A 20,612-nucleotide genomic window follows, 5' to 3' on the forward strand; every position below is an offset into this window, starting at 1 on the left:
GTGCACAGACGCTCCCCATCCGACCTGATGGACATTGAGAGGTGCTACAAAGAGGAATGGGCTAAACTGCCAAAAGATAGGCACACCAAGCTTGTGGCATCATATCCAAGAGGACCTGAGGCTGTAACTGCTGCCAAAAGTACATCAACAAAGTATTAAGCAAAGAGTGTGAATACTTACGTACATGCTATTTCTTACTTTTTTTTTAAATAAAATTGCAACAAATTCTAAATAAACCTTTTTCATGTTGTCATTATGGGGTGTTGTGAGAACAATTTTGAGGGGAAAAATAAATTTGCTCCATTTTGGAATAAGGCCATAACATAACAAAATGTGAAAAAAACTGAAGCATTGTGAGTACTTTCCATTTGCACTGTGGGTGATGACATTTTTTACAGTGCAAGTCAAAAACGTACTGTATGAACAACTGTAATAATAATCTAAACAACACTATGTTGAATCCTGTCATATTTGTTGCAGAGCTGCTGTCTTACCCATCATTGCATCATCCAGGTGAGTCTATATTTCCGCCAGTTTCATATGCTGTGCAGCGAGAGCGGTAGCTGAACCTGGCACACAGTGACCTGGCCTTTCTCTGATGCAAACATAGTTATAGTTGTTGGAGAATGTAGCCCGTTCAGGCTTTATGGGGATCAGGAGAACCAGTCATTATCTGCCTCTAAGTAGACAGATACTACTGTGTTGATAAATGGGCGGACGATTGATGTTTTGTTATATACGGACAACACAGCTACTATTATTTATGTGAGCTCGCTTCACTATAATTGTTCCAGACCTCTGACCTTATGTAAAATTTATGTAAGGATCTTTAGGATGAAAAAGTTGTGGTTCTCCATCCTGTCCTCAGAAAATAAAAAAGTCTGATCCACTCCCCAAAAAACTAAACTAAATGGAGGTGCCCTTCTTGTTCAAAGGAATGCTTTTCAGTCTTCTTGACCCTTTCATCTGCACTATGGCGCTGTCTCTAAAATGATCTCATTCAGATATTTACTACCCTTAAAAGCAGTCAGACAGCTCCATCATAAATTCATTAATGGTGTTTATTGGAAGTAGAAGGCCACAACAAGCTTTCATCTATAGTCAGACCAGGTCATAGACCTTGCTATGTCAGTGCAATTTGATGAAAGGTAAAATCACATTTTTCACAGATAAACTGCAAAATGCTGTGCCCCGAAGACACAAATATTGATTCCTGAGCTCCATGTCTTTACATTTTTGATTTCTATGTGCATCTGTTACATTAGTACTTGATTATTTTTCTATTAACTTTTATATATTTGACATGTTTCTCATTTAAAAAAACTGGAGTAGACCGTGTTGTACATTTATGACACATAAAACATTTTTTTAAAATAATGAAAACAGCTAAGTATGCAATGTTTAAAAAATATACAGATCATATACATATACAAATCATAGAGGGATATTGCAGGTTTCGGCCCCAGTCTGGCCAGTCATGTTTGTCCCTTATTGTTTTATTTGGTCATTTTATTTAGTTATTAATCTAGTCTCATCATACTTTGGTTCTGATTATCTTGTTCCTGTGTGTAATACTTTTGTGGTTTTATGTTCTGTTTCAATTATTTCCTGTTTATCTTACTTTAGTCATGTGTCTAGCTTCATCCCTACCTTTGTATATTCATTAGTTTTATTTCCTGTTTGCTTTTCTTTTGTCTTATGTTGAATTATCTGTTTATGGTTCCACATAGTTCCATTCTGGTTTGGTCTTAGTCTTTTATTCTTTGTATTGTGACTTTGTATTGTGACTTGGGTTTTGTTCATCTTTTGTCTTTGTGTTTTATTTTGATCACTGTGGTTAGGTTTACCATCTTGTCAGGTCCTGTTCACTTTGCATTTGTCTTCCTGCACTATCTTGCATCTGCTTCTCTCACCTTCATTGTAATTCTGTCTGCTCTGTCTTCTTGCACTCTCTTGACTCCTGTCTCACCTCTGTCTCATCTGACCACACCCCTTCCAGAACCTTCCCTGACACCTGTGCCGTGTTTCCCTAATTACTTGCACCTGTTATTTAAGCTCCTCACTTTCTCCACTCCCTGGTAGTTTGTTGATTTTTGTCCACGTTCCAGCCTTTGTTTTTGCTCTGTATATGCCTTGCCATTTTTGACCGTGCTTTGTTTTTTGACCTTGCTCCTGCCTCTGCCCATGTATTGTGTCTCCTGGTATTTTTGAACCATGCTTGTTGTTGACTACACCTCTGCCTGACCCCTGCCTGTGCCGCTGCTTCTTGGACTGCCTTTTTGTGTACCGAACCCCAGCCTGATTTTTGACATAAAGCCTTTAACGTAAACCTCAGTATTTTGAGTCTGCATTTGTGTTCAACCTCCTTCTGTGCCACGCCTACCCAGCTCATGACAGATATGTTTTGAAAACGTAATACCCATTACTACATTGAATGATGTTGACATTGAGGATGGCCCAATGGTTGTTCCAGCAATATCAAAGATTTCATGTCTGCTACCTACAACTCGTGTGGAATGTCTCAAACTTAAACCTACTTCTAGGCATCTTATATATGCTACTCTGGAACCACCCCTAAACCCAAACAGTCCAACTGTCAACCCCACTGAGATCCTTAGTCTGGGTCTCATTAACATAAGATCACTGTCCTCAAAATCATTGTTGATTAATGATCTAATTAGTGATCATCACTTAGATATGATTGAGTTATGTGAAACCTTGCTTAAACCTACAGCTGTCCTCCCCTTAAATGAGGCCTGCCCACCGACATACACATTTAGTAATGTCCCTTGTGATGCGAAGCAAGGTGGCGGTGTTGCTCTTATTTATAAATCTAGGTTTAGCTTATTAGCTGTTGGGGGTCACAAATATAACTCGTTTGAGCATCTGATTCTCCGCTCTGCTCAGGATATTATGCATTGCCAAGGTCAGAAGAATAAAAATCAGCCATATTACTTTGTCACTGTATATAGGCCTCCTGGCCCATATTCTGAATTCTTAGATGAATTTGGTGCATTCATCTCTAACTTGTCAACTAGTGCAGATAACATTCTGATCATTGGTGACTTTAACGTCATATAAATAAGCCTTCTGATCACCTCTGCAAATCATTTATGGAAATTGTGGATGCATTAGGATTTTGGCAATGCATTCAGGAATCGACGCACATTAGTGGAAATACCCTGGATTTGGTTTGTGCACGTGGTATTGCTGTCACAAATATTGACATCATGACTCTTACATCAGAGGTCTCTGATCACTCACTTATTAAGTTTACAGTTTCACTGCCGTGTTTAGTGGAACAACAACCTTATTTATCACTATAGCACAAGATTTCCTGATTACTTTGAGAAGAAAATAGAAGACTTTAGGTTAAACATATCCCAGCATGCCTTAACCCAGCCACTACACCCTGCTATTGAGGTAGGTGCCATTACTGAGGTATTGCCTAGATTTGCAGATTTTGAGATTATCTCTCTAGGCATGCTGACAAACTCGTAACATCAACAAAAAGCACAACCTGTTTATTTGATCTATACCATCTGTGCTGGAAATTATTAATCTTTCTTTAACTTCTGGATCTGTTCCTAATGTTTCAAATCTGCAGTGATTAAACCATTACTTAAGAAACCTAATCTGACCTAATGTATTGAAAAAACTATCGACCAATATAAAATCTATCATTTTGCTCTAAAATTCTGGAAAAAAGAGGTTTCACGGCAGCTCGTGGATTATTTACTGAGAATAATCTCTTTGAGCCACTTCAGTCTGCTTTTAGAAAATATCATTCCACAGAGACGGCTCTCACTAAAGGTAGTGAATGATCTTCTGCTTGTAATGGATTCGGACACCACTATGGTTCTTGTGCTGTTAGATCTTAGTGCTGCATTTGATACTGTGGATCATCATATTGTACTTGTTGTCATTCATTCGGCTGCTCCTGGTTTTGTTCGGGGTTGCCACAGCAGATACAGCCAGATCCGCATTGGTAATTGTTTTACGCCGCATGCCCTTCCTGACCCAACTCCAGTTTCACCTGGAGAAACACACACAGACGCTGGTGTTCCAAAGAGGTCTCCCATCCAAGTACGCTTATGAGATCTGACAGGATCAGGCTGACACAGAGCAGATCGGCTGCTCATCATATTCTACTTGATAGGCTGGAAAATCATTCTGTTCTGCTTGAGGTTTCTTCCTCAGAGGGAGTTTTTCCTTACCACTGTTGCTCTGGGGGTTACTAAGGTTAGACCTTACTTGCGTGAAGTGCCTTGAGGCAACTCTGTTGTGATTTGGAGCTATATAAATGAAATAAATTGAAATTGAATTGAAACTAAAAACAGTATGCGCAATGTGTGACCACATTTCAAACTAAGTACACATTTTTTCTGTGATCAAGCTATGCAATTTCTATTACGTGCTCAAAAGAGTTGTATTTAATCAGGTTTTGACAGTCGGCAACTGTCAACAACTAAGCATCAGCAACTGTCTGTGTTATTATTATTATTATTACATTAAATCTTGGAATATGTGCTGGTGCAACACTTTGCTGTATGCATGATACCACTTAACCGCCTTAGGTCCTGGATGGAAACCACTAAGCCATACAACTGGTCCGCCCCCATTGGAAGTATCATCTATGTACCGCAGCCAGGTAAAAAGTGGGTGCCCCCTTGGTCTTCTCCAGCCACTGGAGTCCTTAACACCTGCATGCTGATCACGCACAGAGAAATGAACCACATGGCCAAAATGCCAAAGCTGATGATTTCACAACACAAGTGATACTCCTCATATTTTCTCCCCTAACTGGTGACACAAAGTCATTTCAGCACTTAACACAGGTCATTCCAGTGCAGTGTTGTATGTAACAAAGTAAAATACTTCACTACTGTACTTAAGTACGTTTTGGGAGATTTTGTACTTTACTTGAGTTTTTTAATTTCAGCTTACTTTCACTTTACTTCACTACATTTCCGACCTTAATTGCATACTTCTACTCTGATACATTTCTGTTCGCCCTGTCGTTACTCGTTACAAAAAAAAACAAGCACACACGAAAAAAGTCGTGTTTTCACCTAGAGACACCACTGATTACTAGTGACTGCAACGAAGTCAGGCCCATACATGTCAACCTATACGGATTGTCCGTAAATTATACAGATTTTTCCGAGTTTCAGAGTCATACGGGCGTACAAACTCTTACGGATGGATATTCAGGGTTTGGTCTGCAGTGGGTCTGTAATCATTTGCAGCACGACTCCACTTTGATAAGTGAGCCATTGAAGCAATGCTTCAAACCACTGGCTCGTGGGTTCTTTTGATTCGTTGCTCTTCAGAACCGGTAAGTCCGCTTCTTAACTCCTCTCAAAGCCATTAAAATATTGTGAGTCACTTTTGTGTGGATTAAAGTCACTAACTGGGACTCTTGTCTGTTGTAGTCAAGAAACGAGAATCGTCCTACGTTCCGTTGACACAAAATTACCGCTTTAAATAAAATGACACCTCTTTCCAAACGCTGTAATACAGAAAATAAACTACAATCGACTAAAACATTTTTTTTCTTCCCAAAATGAGACATCCTGTGTTCTTATGAATAAACTGATGCTGACGTGAAGCACATCCAGCTGTAAGAGCTCAGATATATGGAAAGACATTCATGCCAAAATGTCTGAAGGAAATGCTTTTGACAAAAACTACAGATTTTAGTTCTATTTATGTCCAGAGATCAAGGATCCACCATGTAGAGTTTATTATGTCCAGAAATCAAGGATCCAGTGACCAATTTCATATTTATTTACTTTAAGACTCAATAAAATGTTGTTCAATTCAATTTCATTAATCGGCTTTATTAAAGCGCCAAATCACAACAAAAGCCGTCTCAAGCACCTCACATAGAACAGTTCAACATAGAAAATTAAAAAAATAAATAAAAAAAAAAAATTAAGTACATAATTAAAAACAGAAGTAAAAGAATAAAATTGATAAAAATAAAAACTATTCATAAGAAAGAGAATAAAAATACGCTTTAAGTCTTGCCTTAAAAATGTCCACGGACTCCGACTGTCTCACGGTCGCAGGAAGACCGTTCCACAGAGCGGGCACGATAAGAAAAAGCTGTTTGACCCGCTGACATAGAAAAGCTGTAAAGCCTACTTTTAGTACACAAAAAATTCACAAGAGGTATCGATAAGGAATCAGAATATAAGCAATTGATAATGGTATTGATAAATCTTATCGATACCGTCCCTAATAAACACACGGGTGAAGTCGGATCATCGACATGCCAGTCTGCAACATCGGCACTGGCGAGGCGATTTTTCGATAACTTGATGAAGTTCTGAGGTATGTTTTTTATTTTGTTATTATATTCATTTATTTTTCATGATTTTATTTCCACTAGTGACACACAGTTATTGTTTCTGTAAAAAATAACTAAATTTGACACATTCAGTTCTATAAAATTCAGCTTGACGCATGAATACTAGATCTCTATTGTTTGAAATTCAACTGTGGGGAAACTAATGATCCTGACTTTAATGTCATTGTGGCAACTCATAATATGTGGACAAAAACCCAGTTACGTGATACCACTATGCGGTTTGTGTACTGTAATAAAACTGATTTTGGTGCATTTGGAGGTTATAAGGATTTTCTCACTTGTTATACAGGTGGACCCTCAAAGGGGTTGACATGTATGCAGGCCGATTTGTCATGAGGCATGTCCGCTAGGCTTTTTTGCAGTTGCGCACTTGGGGGTGTTTGTCAGGAAAATGATCATTTCTCTACATTGATTACAGACCTAGCGGGTCTGGAATCAACTTTTCTGCAGCGCTGCTTGCTTTGAACCTTGAACCAATTGAAGCAGTGATTCGCAGGTCGAAGCAGTGGTTCGATCTACGATTCGTGGATTGATTGCTTTATTTTGCTTTATCCTAATTTTTCCCCGCTAAAACCCTGAAGAGCATATGTCTGTGAGTAATATTTAATATTTTTATGTTAAGCCGACCTGTTATAGTCTTCTGAAACAGTTGATAGATGTATTTTAGAACTTAAAAACGGGACCGATGCTAATGCGTTAGCATGTCTATGCCGTTTTCAATGTTAAAGTTAGCATTAAGCTGTACACATCAGCACATTTGTGCTGTATAATTAATGACTCAGCGTTCGTTGTCTTAAAAGAATCAAACTGTAATTTTTTAAATTTATTTTTATTCATATATTATAGCAACAGCAATAATAGTCTACATAATAGACAATAATAGTCAATAAAAATAGACTAATAATGTTACAATACAATTTTAGAGAAAGAGACAAAAAGAACATAATGAAACAAAACACAACAGAAAAGATAAAACCATGTAACAATGAAAAAACTATAATAAGTGTTTCCTGTGTTCACCTAGTGAGTAGCCTACTCTCGTTTAGGTTTTGAAACCTTGTTTCTGAAGTGTTTTTGTGTGATGTGCACAGTTTTCAGTATTTTGACTAATACTACCAGTCATTTACAAGCCTAGATAAACTTTTATAAAAATAAAAAAAATCAGTCCGTTTTTGATTATTAACATTTACTTGTACTTTTACTTTCAATACTTGAGTACATTTAGTTGTACATTACTTGTCATACTTAAGTACAATAAATACTAGATACTTTAAGACTTTTACTTGAGTAGCATTTCAATCAGTGACTTGAACTTCTACCAAAGTCTTTTTTTTAGTGGGTATCTGTACTTTTACTTAAGTGTGATTTTCCGGTACTTTATACAACATTGTTCCAGTGGTAACCCAAGGATCCTCTAAAGCGATCTAATACCAAAGACATCCAGTCATCCAGTAATTATATTTGAAAATAACATGCCAATAATTGTTCATGCCACAATACAGATGCTTGCAGAAGACACAAAGATTTTCACGGAGATAGGGAACAACAGAAACCAACAAGGACTTCAGGAAGCAGTTGCTGAGATTTAACATAGACAAATGCAAAGCTATGGATCCGGACCAACAGCAGGAACCATTTATGTAGGTACCATGTGAGGAAGGGCAACCAAGTTGTCAAGCTTGATAAAACATTATTGGAAAGCCCTAGGTGTTTATATTAACCCAGTCCTCACATTTAGATCCCACTGTGAACAGCAAGTGAACAAAGCCAGCAAACTACTGAGACATATCTGGATGGTGAAATACTGGTAAAACGTTATACATCTTTAGAGACCACACAGAGACTACATGAACAGAGCCTATAACTCAGTCTACAGCAAAGATGCCAACTTGCTGGAGGACATTCAATTCACATTCAGAACATTTCTGCAATGAAGGATGACTTCAATGACTGTCATATGATGCTGGTTACCCAGTCTCAGTTTCAGAAGGGTTTCATGGTGACCTGAGCGAGTTGTACAAACATATTCCTTGCATCAAACTGGGGAACAGCAATACCAGAGGGCACAATAGGAAGCTAGTCAAGCAACTATGTGAATCAGCCCTTTCTAACACTGACAGCTACAAGGACCTGGAATGCACTCCTCCAAGAGGTATCATCTGCACCAACTCTGAACGCATTCAAATCAATATAGGGCAAGCACTGGGTAAATATGATTTCATCCTCCTATTGTTGAAAGTAGCTGTGTTGAAGCACATAACCAATCAAGGCCGAAATATGCATTGTCAGGCCTACTGAACTGAACTGAATTGAAATTAAACATGAAAGAAGAGGATATGATATGATACGTCCGCAGGCCCATTGATGCCTTGCAAGTTATGCCTCCAAGCCAGGCTGGTAGCCATTTACATCTAAGTGGTCTGGGACAATGGAGATGAAGTGTTTTGGTCAACCAAACAAGTAGCATGACCAGGAATCCAACCCAGGTGTACATACTGGCAAGTTATTTCAAGAGATGTCTGCTCTACATAAAAGTCACAACAGTGTTAATTACTGTATAACCAAGTGTTAGTTGAATTAACAATAAACATTTTGCTGTTTACTTGCAACAGCAGAAATTTCACGTTTGTGCAAGTTATGATATTGATAATTTTGCATTATATTGTCTCACACATATCATATGTTCATGCAACATCAATTCCTCTTTTCCTCTGTCTTTTACAGTGCATTCGAAGAGTATTCACAACGCTTCACTTTTTCCACATATTATGTTACAGCCTTATTCCAAAATGGATGAAATTAATTTTTCTTCAATATTCTACACACAATATCCCATAGTGACAATATGAAAAAGGTTTTTTTGACATTTTTTGCAAATTTATTAAAAATAATAATACAAAAAGTATATAACTGTTCAGTCATTGCCTTGAACCTCAAAACTGAGCTCAGGTGAAACCACTGATGTTCCTTGAGATGTTTCTGCAGTTAAAGTGGAGTCCACCTGGGCTCAATTCAGTTGATTGGGCATGATTTGGAAAGGCACACATTTGTCCACATACAATCCCTGGCAAAAATTATGGAATCACCGGCCTCGGAGGATGTTCATCCAGGTGTTTAATTTTGTAGAAAAAAAAGCAGATCACAGACATGACACAAAACTAAAGTCATTTCAAATGGCAACTTTCTGGCTTTAAGAAACACTATAAGAAATCAGGAAAAATTATTGTGGCAGTCAGTAACGGTTACTTTTTTAGACCAAGCAGAGGGAAGAAAATATGGAATCACTCAATTCTGAGGAATAAATTATGGAATCCCCCTGTAAATTTTCATCCCCAAAACTAACACCTGCATCAGATCAGATCTGCTCATTAGTCTGCATCTAAAAAGGAGTGATCACACCTTGGAGAGCTGTTGCACCAAATGGACTGACATGAATCATGGCTCCAACACGAGAGATGTCAACTGAAACAAAGGAGAGGATTATCAAACTCTTAAAAGAGGGTAAATCATCATGCAATGTTGCAAAAGATGTTGGTTGTTCATAGTCAGCTGTGTCTAAACTCTGGACCAAATACAAACAACATGGGAAGGTTGTTAAAGGCAAACATACTGGTAGACCAAGGAAGACATCAAAGCAACAAGACAGAAAACTTAAGCAATATGTCTCAAAAATCGAAAATGCACAACAAAACAAATGGGGAACGGATGGGAGGAAACTGGAGTCAACGTCTGTGACCGAACTGTAAGAAACCACCTAAATGACAATAACCCTAAGCACAAAGACAAGATATCAAAGGAGTGGCTTCAGGACAACTCTGTGAATGTCCTTGAGTGGCCCAGCCAGAGCCCAGACCTGAATCCAATGAAACCTCTCTCGAAAGATCTGAAAATGGCTGTGCAACGATGCTCCCCATCCAACTTGATGGAGCTTGAGAGGTGCTGCAAAGAGGAATGGGCAAAACTGCCCAAAGACAGGTTCACCAAGCTTATGACATCATATTCAAGAAGAATTGAGTCTGTCATTGCTGCCAAAGGCACATCAACAAAGTATTGAGCAAAGTACCTGTGATTTCTTAGGTGTTTGTTTGTTTGTTTGTTTTTGTATTTTGAATAAATTTGCAAATATAATAATATATAAAAAATATTTGAAGGAATTTACTTCACTTTGGAATACGGCTGTACCATGACAAAATGTGGAAATAGTGACACTGTGAACACTGTGAATACTTTTGTATGCATTGTATGCATTTGATTAAGAACATATGTTAATAAAAAAATACAGAAGTTAACATTGACAGGGGGGTGACAGGGACTGAGACTTTTGGTTCATTTTGATAACGTACAGTGAGACTGTAAATGAAAGATCCTTAGAGAAATCATATCACAACCAGGATTGTGCAAATCTCAACTGAATATAATAATAAACATGTCTGATTCAAGATAGATTAGATTAGATAGAACTTTATTGATCGCTTGGGAAGATCCCCTCAGGGAAATTGAGGTTCAAGCAACATTGTATAGCAGCACAGAGCATAAGAAGCACATGGATATGAAGCCGGTCCCCCTCCTGGTCCTGGACCTATTGCTGTGGTTATCATTCTATTTGCAAGGCCTCGAAGACATGGAATACAACAACATCCACACAATGTTAAAATCGCAGCAAACACTGCTATAGACACTAATAGCGAAGAATCAAAGACCTCCATTTTCCCATCCCTTCCAGCCACCAATCCCAGCCTTCGGTGTTTTACTCCACTGTGCTCTTTCATCCATTGGTCTCCAATTCTTTGTTGTCTTGGATTTTTGCTTCCATAAATTTCCAGTCGGTCAGTTGATAAATTTTCTTTTTTAAGGACGTCTGTCCCCCCATTTTTATTATTCTTCGTTATAATTTGGACTTCAGATGGGGGCACACCTAGGGTGTTCTAAATCTGAAGTTTTTCACTTTCTTTGGACATGACAATTAACAGTCCGTCGTGTGGTTGATTCCTTTCACCTCCCCGTAGGAAGCGGAATCACTTGCTTCTGCTTCCACACACGGTTGTCACTTACTCTGTCCAAAGTATTACACTTTCACACTTTTATTCTCAAAACCGGTATTACTTCGTATTTAAAACAGAGGAGTCCGTACCCTCCTTCCGGAATTTAACTACGTGCGTTCCTCGCAACCGTAGAGGAGTCCGCCCTCCTCGCGGAGTTTAACTGCTTTACGTTAACAGACGATTCCACGCCATCGTTTACGGAGTTTAACTGTTTATGTGATCTACCGGTACGCGTATATAAACAGAGGAGTCCGCACCCTCCTTCGGAATTTAACTACGTGCGTTCCTCGCCATCGTAGAGGAGTCCGACCTCCTCGCAGAATTTAACTGTGTTTCATTAACAGACGATTCTGCGTCATCGCTTGCGGAGTTTAACTGTTTATGTGATCTGATCACCACTCACTCAGTACTGTTACAAAGAAATTCTACTCACTGACTCGACCTCCTGTCTGTCTTCTTCGGGAAAATCTCGTCACCCAGACGATGCCAACGGCGGTCGACAATTGCAGACACGATCCATCGATCGGACCTGGCCAAGGATTTACGTCTGGACTTGACGACCTCCGCCGGACACCTCCGGTGTTGTTGAGATCCCGGACTGAGCCCCCAGTCAATGTTGGGTATTTTCTCCTCCAGACATTCTTAAAACCTTTAACAAGACAAACAGAGTCAAGAAACACCAGTGAGACAGAAAGTCAAATTTAGCTCGCGAGGAGTGCAGACAGTCCGTACACGTAGTACCACTGAAAGCACTGAGGACTGCTGCGCATGTTCACTCTTTTTATTAGGAGAAAGCCCTACCCACATTGTGAAACTTGTCCTAAGGGTGGGGGGAAGCATCGCAAGACAAGTTTCTTCCCGTAAAGCAAAACATCTTATGGCACGTATACTAATGATTGCAGCTGCGTGGAGAAACTTTTGTTTAATCTTATCAATGGAGGTCAGCACATCCCGTTCTTGCAGGCTCCTCTGTTTGCACTTATCATCTGTTCTGCAAAAGCTTGGAGTGTCCTGGTTTGTACAGTAAGCAAAGCATTTGTACAGCATAAAGGTCAAAATAACCTCCAGCTCTTCCACTCCCAGTCGTTAGTGGCTACAAAACAAAGTTATGCTATCAGTGAAATAATAACAAGTACATTCTCAGGGTTGCGTTAAGACAGGTGCAAAACACTCAATAACATTTCATCAGAACAAAAGACAAAGGAACAATGTGAGAGGGTAGGGGTTGGGGGCATGCATCATGTGTGAAGATGAACTACATATCAGTCTCTGTCTGTGTATGCGGAGAGTCTGGAGTGGCCTTGACGACCGCAGACTGTAGGGGAGGGCAAATGAAAAGGAGCCAGATGCTTCACCAAGGCCGTTGAAATCCTTCTGGAGGAAAACAAACGAGGCATTTTAACCTTTGGTAGCTGATAAGGCTGCATGTTTGAGTTAGGCATAGAATCAACAGAGTTCCAATACGACCTCTCTTTAACTGTCCATATCCAACTGTGAATATATTCACTGGTCTCCAACATCAATTCCTTGCAAGGCAGACATTTGCTCTGAGATGAATTCCAATTTGTGTTTAAGTTCAAGAGATAATGCAGTCTGAGACTGTACTGCCTTGCCCACCTCTTAATCATGATGGACAGGTAATGGAGTTTGTGGGTTTTGGTAGCAGCGCTCCGGTAGGTGAGGGTAGCACCTAATCCAAGCAGCAGCAGCCCTCCCTGCCATAAAAAGCAAATAAGAATAATCCTCAAAATCTTCCATGGAGAGTGGTGCCAAGCACGCAATGTACCACTTCCCTAGGCATCGAGAACATAGCCCGCAGATAGGTTCCATCTGGCACGCAGGCTCCCGCTGGGACCCTGCTCCTGTTGGTTGCTGATGACAGTGTGCAGAGCGTGACTGGCATCGTCCATAATGTCCAGCAGTTTGTCCAGTGTTCTCTGCACCATCACCAGAGTCCACCTTCCTGCCAAACATGGAGCCAGCCCCCTGATCAGTTTGTCCAGCCTGGATGGGTTCCTCTTTGATGTGCTGCCCCCCAGCACACCACGGTGTAAAAGAGGATGCTGGCTACTACGGACTGGTAGAACACCCAAAGGAGTTTCCTGTGGATGTTAAATGCCTGCAACCTCCTCAGAAAGTACAGCCTGCTCTGTCCTGTCCTGTACAGGTAGTTGATGTGGGTTGTCCACTCCAGTGTGCTGTCCAGCCACAGCCCAAGGTACTTGTAGGAATCCACAGCCTCCACCTCAGCTCCCTCGATCAGAAGTGGATGCAGACTTGGTCTTGACATCCCAAAGTCAATGACCAGCTCCTTTGTCTTGTGAGGTGTTTGAGCTGCAGATGGTTTTTGTGGGTACCCGGCAGCAAAGGCTTTCAGTAGCTAAATATAATATGCAGCAATTCAATAAGAAAGATCCTTTCCTTTCTGACCGATCCATGGCCACCAAACAGTTGGATCAGTGGCACAGGAGTTGGATGACCATATAGAGACCAAGACTGATTACAGGTGTGTGGCTTCAAGTGTTACCTTATGGAACGTTTATGGACATGTACCAGACCTACTCTGACATACCCTATGGTAGATGATGGTCTGGTGGCAAGGAAAATCACTATTTTGCTTGCTTGTGTGCAGCATGCTGCCTTAAGGGCCTTTCACACTGAATGCATCAGATGCGTCAGAAGCGTCAAAAATCGGTCTAAAAAGCATTATTTTCAATGAGACGCGTTGCTTTTAGATGCGTCAGAAGCGTCGCGTCAAAAAGCCGAGCTAAACCGCGCTTCTGACGGAGCGCGCATTGGCGCTTGTCGGCAGGCTGACGCGGTCAAAGTTCAATCCAATCCAACTTTTGACACTCTGAGCCTGTGATGTACTTTCCGCGTTGTCCAATAGGAACGACGCGTCAGACCAAAACATGGAAGACTCGTGGCAGAAACCACTGATCTCTAGAAAATGGATCGGTGCAGAAACCACTGATCTCTACAAAATGGATCGGTGCAGAAACCACTGATCTGTACAAAAGGATCGTGCAGAAACCACTGATCTCTACAAAACGGATTGGTGCAGAAACCACTGATCTGTACAAATGGAATGGTGCATAAACCACTGATCTCTACAAAAACATTAACGTGCGACAGGACTGCTCATTTATAGAGCAGTTTTTCTGAAGAAAAATCATTGGGAATGTTTGTTGCGTTGTTGTTTGTTACCACTCAAAATTTCTGATTACTGTTTAAAAAAGTTTAGAACACTTGTAATTAAAATAGCTAAATAAATCAATAAATGGTTCTATAGAAACCTTTCTCTGTAAATTAAAACCACCTGTTATTTCAGATTAGACAATTCTTGTTTAACATAAGGAAACTTGACATTTATTTTAGACAAATAAAATAACATGGAAATTTGTACATTTTTTTTAAGTCTGGTAGATTATTTCTATTTCATTTCAACCAGAAAAACAGACACTAAATAAATACAAATGTTTATTATAAATGCAACAGGAAATAATTTAACAATGACTGCAGTGTGATTGTAAAGTAGTATTTCTGTGACATAAACCTCATGATTAATATATATATATATAGATTATATATATATATATATATAATACTATATATATATATATATCAGGACAGTCATTTCTAAATATGAATTTGAGCACAGTAAGTGGAGTGCTTCTACCTGTGCAAATGTCTTTGGACTTTGATTTGTGGACATTTTAATGATCCGTTCATTTATGTTAAAATAAGAAAATGAAGCAGCTTTTAAAAATAAAATAGTTGCGGTTGAAGAGCCTTTTATTTAGAAGCAGGTATGTTATGCTGGATTCTCGGGACCAGATAAAGGTCTCTTCTGCAGCTTTGAACTCTGGTGGTGTTGCTGAAAGACACACTTCTGTCCTATTTTGAAGAGCAGAGATGTTTCTTTCCGACTGGACTTCGTGGTGTTCAGCTCATCAATGGAGTTTGGTTGTCTGCACAGCAAATGTTACTGACTGGGACAAATAAAAATATTTCTTTAAATATAATGAAACACTAAACAGTTTATATATATAAAAAAGGAAAAAACAATGGAAAAAAAAACACCTGAAAAAATAAGTTATTTAAAGTTGAGCTTTTCTGGTGTCTGAAAAAAGCTGTAGCTTTATTTGGTAAAAATAAGAAAGACTGAACCATCTACAAATTAAAGCGTTCACTCACATCAACTGTGCTAAAAAGCTAAGCTAACGTTAGCCGATCAATAAACCTTCACAGCAGTGCAGAAACATCACATTTTTACTTTTATTTTATCCTCAACCTCGATAAAGCTGCAGAATTAACCTCCACTGGGCCAAACTGGGTCTATCGCATATATCCAAAAAGTGGGAGATTTCAGACTGAGTGGGTTTGTTCCATCCCCCCAGCTGCCTGCCTCATCTGCCCAGTGATAATGCCTGAAGGCCGGCTTCTCCATGCGGGTCGGCCCGCTGTCGCGGTTCGATCGATATCCCACCAAGTCGTCAGTCCTCCCTCGGTTAGCGTTACTCCGAAAAGTAGCTGAAAAAAAAAGCTTCTCCCAGCAGGGTGATGGGAGAATCACTCTACTGCTGTTTTTTAAAGGTTTTTTTGTGGGTTCAGGCGACGCAAATTCAAGATGGCGATCGCTGAACTTTTTTCAGGTTGTGGAAACAGCCAGAGTGTGACATAGCCGCAATCTCCCCCCCCTTGCCGCTTCCGAAGCGACGCGTCTGACGTCACGATGTGTTGGAAACACATCGCCTGGCCAGTGATGCCGGTATGCGTTACTTAGTAACGCGTTACTCTATCTAACCACTTTTTTTTTTGTAACGAGTAATCTAACGCGTTAATCTTTCCAAATGAGTAATCAGATTAAAGTTACTTTCTCCAAGTCACTGTGCGTTACTATTATTTTTGCATTGTGGGTCGACAGCAGCATTAAATTTGGTCCGTGGACAGGGGGTCGGGGTTCGACTGAACTGCCCACTTTAAGCCGAGCTGTGAGCTTTTCATCAGCTACGACTCGCTCCTCAAAAACCGTAGCACACCTGCACTGAGCTTTACAAAGTCATTTTTATGCTTTATTTTTCTCCTTTATTTAGAATTCTGAGCTGAGCCGCTCCGTATCGTCTCGTTAAAAACAGCTGATCCTCCGCGACGTGTCAACAACTAACACTATTTCCACTCAATGCACCTAAACTCTCTGAGGACCACATGATGTGAAAACACAATGAAACTTTCTTACCTGTAATCTGGTCATGTTTTCTGCATAAATAAATGTTATCCATTCTTTGTGCTCAAACGCCAAAGCAGGGCGAATCTAGATGGAATGGGGGGCGTGGGGCAAGGATGTGCCCCCCCCCACAACACCCCTAGATTAAAGGTCCAGTTTTGAAGCCGTTTTTTACTACAACTACAAATAATCATAATTTTGACAAGTAAATCTTTATAGAGAATTTAAATGTTAGAAAAATGTTAGAATTTAATAGTTACATTTATAAACAATGTAGGTTAGAAATTGCAAGTTTTACTGTTACAGTGCTGTCAACAGTTAAATATGAGGTCAAGAAAGATTATTTTACTTTTATTAAAACAAGTATTTATTTTCATTGAATCAAGAAAGGGTGACTATAAAGTGAGTTTTGGCAAAACAAGTATCATTGTCATGTTGAGGTGGCAGAGGGTGGTTGTCAGCAGCTGTGGAAAGTAAACTAAAAAGTAACTAGTAATCTAACTTAGTTACTTTTCCAATTGAGTATCAGTAAAGTAACTAAGTTACTTTTTCAAGGAGTATCAGTAATTGGATTACTTTATCAAAGTAACTGTGGCAACACTGGGCCTGGCGTTACGATGTGTTGGGGGGCGTTAAAGCGTCATGCTGAAGCTTGCAGTGTGAAAGGCCCTTTATATGGCAGCCATATGAGGTGTATATATATATATATATGTATGGGTGAATGTGAGGTATCATTGTAAAGCCCTTTCAATAAAAGCACTATATAACTGCGTCCATTTACCATTCATGTGATGGTCAGCAAGTTAAAGCAGTGGGTCTGTGACCGGAGAATCTTCTCTTTAAATCCCAGTCATACCAGAAAATCACTAAGAGCCTTTGGGCAAGGTCCTTATTCCCCAAATTGTTCCCTGTGTGCATTTGAGCACTTTGCATAGCAGCATCTTGACATCGGTGTTTGAATTGGTGAATGCGAGGCATCACTGTAAAGCTTGGAGCTTTGAGTCTGTTTACTGTTTACCATTCAACCATTCACTTCAACCACCTCCTGAACCTATGGCACAGTTGTTCCAGTTCCATGCAGATGCCCATCAGCCCTATTAAGTTAGCTACCTTTTCATTACAAGCCCTCCATTCCAAAACTTTGAAACCATCATTTGTCTGTAATAAATACGTCGGCGCTGTTCTCATCCCAGGTGCCTGAGATTTCATGTAAACAGTTCACCCTCTGCCACCTGTTTTGATGGGAATAGTGTTTGTTATATTTCTACATCATTAATCTAAGGCACCTGGTGTAACTCTCAGCAGATTTACACGTCCACATAACATCCAGATTCTTCATCTTATTATGCTCGCTCCTTGTAGGAGTCTCTGCTTTCCTTGTTCTTTCCTTGAGGCAAAAGTAGCAGATAGTTTAGGTGTTCTGTTTTTGCTATTTCTGGGGATTTTAGTCAGTGTAGCTTCGAGTTGTATTTTTGATTTAGACAACAGATTGCCTGGTTAGATTTATTCCTATTCATTTCATTCACCACTGGCCCTCTTTTTTAAATTTGTTGATTGCTATTGCATCTGTGTTAAACTTGTAAATGAAAGAAGTTGACTAAAAGAAAAGCGAACAAGAAATTGTTTTATTTTTACAATCAATATCTGCTTCATGCTGCTTCCATTTTGTGCTTGACCTTGAGTTGTGACAGTGTATAGGGACTGTGGCAGAGTTTGTTCTCATTCTTTAAAATCTGACATACACAGTGAAATGTGGTCCATGCAGATTAATTTCAGTTTCAATTTAAGTCATGTATACAAGTGCCAAAAAAAGTACTATAAACAAATATGGTCCTCGAACTTACTCATTCCGTGGTGTCAGCACTAAGATCAGTGGCAAGGTAAATGACTCAGTAGAATCAGGAACAATTATCTCCATTGTGTGACCCCTTAATAGATCCTTGTCATTTGATTAGATTAGATAGAAATGTATTGATCCCTTGGGAACACTCCCTCAGGGAAATTGATTGGTGGATTCTATATGATGTGACCTTCATTATTTGTCCCATTGCATAGGTGAAGTCACTAGCATGCATTCTTGGTACTCTTTGCCGTGCATTTTTCTCCTAAGTGTTTCATACTATTGCGTGGCTCCATTAACTTCCCTAAAAAAGTTGCCATTATACGAGGAAGTTTAATCCAGCAGCTGCAGTGTTGAAGCACAGTAGGTAAACAGAATTGAAGAATTAGCACCCAAGACATTCCACACTCAGATGCCAAAGCTCATAACCACAGGTGACGGCACAAGCACAAATCGACTGGAAAATTGAGAGTCTTGTCTTTTGTCTCAGCGCTTTCCTCACCACAAAGGTCTGGTACAGAGTCTGCAGAACCTCAGATGCAGTACTCCAGCTCAGACGCAGTGAGCTCCAGTGAGCCTGAGAAGTGTGTTTTCTGGAGCATCAGCTCGTGGAATAGCCTCCACTGGCAAATTGGTCCCAGGTGCGGAGGCAGACAATGGGTAATTCAAAAATGACCTCTTCATGAGTGGCGCAGTGAGAAAAAGACTTACCTCCAGGGCTTCCTTGTGGAGTCAGACATGGGATGGGGGGGGGGGGGGGTACTGTTGAGCACCCCATGTCAAGGCCTATAGCCACTGCACAAATGAGTGCAGTTGTACTCTATTTACATGACATGGGCTTGCATGACTTTGATCCATGCACTTGCATGCACTCTGCCGTGCAGGAGAATAAACTCATTGCAAACAGTTTGGCTTTGTGCAAGTGTGCAGAGAAAATTTTGAAATGTTCAAAATCTCTGTTACATATTAACCCTCTGGGGCCGAGCGGCTAAGACCAAGCTTTACTAAATTATAAATAACTTTTTAATGATATGAGATAGAAACTTACTTTTTTTTTTGCTGAAAAGTTAACTCCATAGACCTTTGAGCCAGCCATCGGCCATCTTTGTACTCCTCATAGAAGCTGTGTGATGATGTGCGCAATGTGAGTGTCCAATCGAAATTGGTTCACCATCACATGGTTTTCCAAAATCCAATCGTAGGGCAGATTCACATCACGTGAAAACCCAAAGATCATTTTCAGGAGTGATATGTTACTACAACCCCTGGCAAAATGATGGAATCACCGGCCTTGGAGGATGTTCATTCAGTTGTTTAATTTTTTGTAGAAAAAAAGCAGATCACAGACATGACACAAAACTAAAGTCATTTCAAATGGCAACTTTCTGGCTTTAAGAAACACTATAAGAAATCAGGAAAAATTATTGTGGCAGTCAGTAACGGTTACTTTTTTAGACCAACCAGAGGGAAAAAAATATGGAAACACTCAATTCTGAGGAATAAATTATGGAATCACCCTGTAAATTTTCATCCCCAAAACTAACACCTGCATCAAATCAGATCTGCTTATCTATCTATCTATCTATCTATCTATCTATCTATCTCTATCACCAAATTAAGATGATAAAATACACCGTTAGCAACTGATGTAAGTTTTACAAAAAAAAACAAAAAAAAAACAGAAAACTTTACATTATTGGGACACAGACCTTGGACAAGTTTAAAAATGAGTAACCTTGACCTATTTTAAGAGGTTAAAAGCCCACATTCTGTTTCCTATTTTCATATAGTCAAGGGTATTTTAGCATTGCATTATATTTATAATTTCCAAAAAAAAAAGTGACATGGACAGCATCTCACTCACTGATCTTCACCCGCTTAATCCAATTAAGGGTCACATGGGGGCTGGAGCCTATCCCAGCAGTCATAGGACGTGAGGCGGGGTACACCCTGGACAGGATGCCAGTCAGTCACAGGGCCACATATAGACAAACACATTCACACTTGCATGCACACCTACGAACAATTTAAAGATTCCAATCCACCTAACCTGCATGTTTTGTTTTTGTGGGCGGAAACCAGAGGAATGGGAGAGAACCCATGCAACTCCACACAGAAAGGCCACAG

General features: G+C 39.8%; 1 long non-coding RNA gene across 1 annotated transcript; it reads right to left on the minus strand.

The window, feature by feature from the left end:
• Positions 1-3,018: 3,018 nt before the first annotated feature.
• On the minus strand, positions 3,019-20,483 carry LOC117516608. Its single transcript, XR_004562483.1, has 3 exons — positions 20,336-20,483; positions 13,972-13,976; positions 3,019-3,034 (listed from the first exon to the last, which is right to left on the minus strand). It is a non-coding gene; the product is annotated as an uncharacterized LOC117516608 (long non-coding RNA).
• Between the last annotated feature and the right edge of the window lie 129 nt (positions 20,484-20,612).

The sequence above is a fragment of the Thalassophryne amazonica genome, chromosome 9 (assembly GCF_902500255.1).
Source record: "Thalassophryne amazonica chromosome 9, fThaAma1.1, whole genome shotgun sequence".
NCBI classification, from domain to species: Eukaryota; Metazoa; Chordata; class Actinopteri; order Batrachoidiformes; family Batrachoididae; genus Thalassophryne; species Thalassophryne amazonica.